Below are 3,904 nucleotides of genomic sequence, written 5' to 3' on the forward strand. Positions count from 1 at the left end.
ATTCTCTAGGCAATTTTCAGTTTACTTCTGCATTACAATATGTTGACATTTGCAATGTGCATTCTTTCCTGAAATATCTTAACAAATCTTAATGCTCTGCTTTGGGCCTAAGATTACACCCACCACCAGTAGCAGAATGCTGATACTTAGACATCCTGAGAATATCCCAAAAACCCAAACAACCCACCCCCTTAAATATCTTGTTATTTTGAGGCTGGTTAATGTTGGATTTAATTGATGGCATGGAGGCAAGGAGGAAAGTGGGGGGGGGGGGGGGGAGGAGAAGATGAAAACAAAAACCCACCCACACAGGCAACAAATTTTTCATTACATTTCATTGCTATATACCTGCTCATGGTGCATAAACTTCTCAGGGCAAAAGAAAAGTGCACTGAAAAGGAAAAGTTTCCATAGACAAACTGTTACATGAGTAGCAAGAGAAAATAATCATATTGACATAAGACATTATTTAATCATGTAAGAAATTATCAGAAAATCAATTTATCCTAGGTTGAAAATGAGCATGGTTGGTTTGCCTTGGCATTTATCAAACTGCAGGATATCATTAAGCTGTAAAAACTTTCCAGTCCACTGGCATTCTTCCTTCAATGTCTGCACATCATAAAGCAGTAACCCCCACAGAACATGCATACTGTTAAAGACTGCTCTTTTCACCAGCCTGCTAAGCACTATTAAAATTGCATGGGTTCTTTCAGCCAACATATTGTGCTTTACAGTGACCTTTAAATTCCAAAGTCATTAGCACAGTACAAATGGAGGGGAAAAAAATATGTATTCTGAAGGGCTCTACCATATAAAGTTAGATTAAAAATCATCACACAGGCATCATGTACTTAAGCAGTTTTGGATTACAAAGGATATCAGAAAAAAGACAAAGTGATGAGAAAGGCTATCATATCATAATGTTAAGTATTTTTTAAACAACTTTGCTGTAAGCAGTTCTTAAGAACGTGTCTTCTGCTATAAAAGATATGAGTATTGTTTCAATGACATTATGAAAAATTTTTTATACTAAGGTTGTAACTAAATTAATCCCAAACTCTTTGAAATGGTAAAAGAATTCAAGAGTAGTGATGATCTAGTGAAACAGAAGCTAATATACAGCTGTAAAAAATCAAGCTTAAAAGAAGTAAAATTCCTCAGGTTTGTTTATATGAATAACTAGTATTTCAAGATCCATTTCCAGAGGCATGTGTTTGAAAGGTAATACAACCACATTTTACAGAATGAAGACTTCATGTTGATGAATTAAGTCCTGTCCAGGCTGGTAAGGGTTGTGAGTTTCAATTTAAAACTCATGTATGTGATCAAAAGTGGAATCCTGAACTCCGGATAAAAACAGGCCCTTCCTTGGATTTACAAAAGCCAAGATCACTGGGCAGATATTTCTCTTCTGCTTAGTGATAGTCAAAAAGAACCATTCAGTACAAGATAGCTTAAAACTCATACTTTCTCCTGAATGAGATAACAGAATATTTGAGCAAATGTATTATGTATGAGAAAATGTCTTCTAATGAAGGATCCAGAAGTTGTGTTTTTGAGCAGCACAATCCTCTAGCCTGGCTTACAGAAGATTGGATCCTTAAAGAACACACACACACATGCACACTTTAGAAGGAATGTGGCCTACTCTTTCTCTCTATTAGAATTGTGTACAAACTACCTTAAATTGCAGGACAACTCTGCTCCATCTGAGAGGATTCAAGTGTCCATAAAGGTAATATCCAAACCTGCTATTCTTAGATGGAGAGATTCATCACCAGTTCTGCTGGCACGTTTCAGTGCATGAAATACCCCAGTGTACTGGGTCAGTCATAGCACAACTGCAGCCCAGTAGACAAGTCAGACAGCTGGAGAAATGAGACAGCCTCAGCCCCACCTTTGCATCCTCTTCGATAAAGGAGGGCGATTTCAGACAGCTGTTAAACTGCAGCAACTGTTCCATCCAAAGATCAGTACCAGAAAGTTTTATATTTGGATTTGGGTAACCAAAATAAAACATTAATATAAGAGATGCATTTTTAGATCTAGTTGTTGCACTCCATCTTTCACTGGGCAAAAGAAACAGTTCTTTTTACCATGGGGGCAGAAGAGAGAAGGATGAAGGCTGCTGCTCAGGTATCAGGTGAAATCACATTTTATTTCAACTCCTACTGGGATATACCTGCATCACAGAAAGTGAGACCACAGTTCTGGTTCTTTTAATATAGTCCAGATATAATCTGGACTACAGAAAGACAATTACTACATTTTCTCAGAAGATATTTAAGTGTCACAATCAGACACAAAGATCAAAGTCTGAGGAGGGTTATGCAAACCAACCACTGCCTGCCCTGCATATGTATGGTATGAACAGCTCTGGAAATTTAGGTCTACTTGGCATCCAATTTGCTGTCATTTTAACACAATTTTTTGGACTTGTTCTTTTACAAAGGTCCCCAACCAAAGCACTCTAATTGAGTGTAAACATCTTAAATTGGTTTGTTGTCCTCAACAACTTGAAAAAAAAAATTATATCTTTTAGTAACTCTTAGGAAGCAATCCTGCCAATGGACCTACACACAGGTTAAAAATTAACCCATGCTGCTAGTAGAAAAAAAATTCCTAAGAGGCATTAGCATAAGTTAACATGTTTATATATAAAAATCTATTCAATAAATTTTAAATGCTAAGCAATTTTCTGCCTAAAAAAATAGTCTGTAACAAAACTTCTTCTATTTTAATAATTTTTACCCTTCAGCAGAAAAGCCACACTTCCTTGCATAAGCTGACTGGAAAAGCTTGCTGTATCAAGTATTAACCAAACAGCTCTCAAAGTTCAAGTGTCATCACACTATTTCAAACTCATTCATTACGGTTGCCACTACCACACAAAAAACATTCAACATAGAAGAACTTGGTTTTCCTTTACATTCAAGGAATTTATTTTCCAGGAGCTGTCATACTCTTCCCATCCCCTCATGAATAATTTATACAGTGCCAAAATAGACCAACTCAGCCCCAAACTCTAACAAATTAAGTAATATAAAATTAGATTTAATGAATTTAATCTGTTCTAAAGATGTTGACATGTTTTTCCTTGAAAACACATTTGCAAATATTTCTAAACATGCACTGTTAAAAAGCAAACTCTAAAAAAGCAGTATTTATATCATTTCTCATATGGAAAAGATCATAACTTTAATAATTTTTTCCCACTTGCAGGTCTATGATGGACACGGATACCCTACACCTCAAAAATCATTTCATGAACAAAATCAATGCCATTTAAATGAAGGGAGTATAGTATTATCTCCCCAGCCAGTTTAATGTAATGAATTGGTGAGCTGCTGTTATTAGGATAGCCTACAACACAATGCCTTTGCTTATTTACAAAGTCTAAGCCCAAGCTGGTTCTCAAGTACATTAAGCAAGACTGAACACTCAAATCAGATTTAACCACTATTTTAAGACATTCTTAGAAATAATGCCTGCTCACAGAAGGTAAAATACATGCTTTGGGCAATAAAATATATTGCATTGATCAAAGCTGGTTACATAAACAAGCTTAACCAACCATTGCAAAAGAGGTCATCATATCCATTAATAAATATTCAAACCCCATGACTGCAAATTTAGTCCTAGTCCAGAAAGAGCACACAAACTAGAGAGTTAATTAAATTGTGCTTTAGTTAACAACTGAGTTTAATGTTATGAGGAACTTATATACCTTTTCTGCTTGCAAAGCAAAGTGAACAGAGCAGAGAGAAACAAATTTCATTCTAACAACCAAGCAAATGTGGAGAGGCAAAATACACACAGGAGGAGCGTGTATATTTCAGACCACAAAAACTACAGTACATTATTCACATAGTTAGAAAAAAACAAGACAATTACCAAAATG

Source organism: Haemorhous mexicanus, chromosome 1, assembly GCF_027477595.1.
Source record: "Haemorhous mexicanus isolate bHaeMex1 chromosome 1, bHaeMex1.pri, whole genome shotgun sequence".
Taxonomy (NCBI): Eukaryota; Metazoa; Chordata; class Aves; order Passeriformes; family Fringillidae; genus Haemorhous; species Haemorhous mexicanus.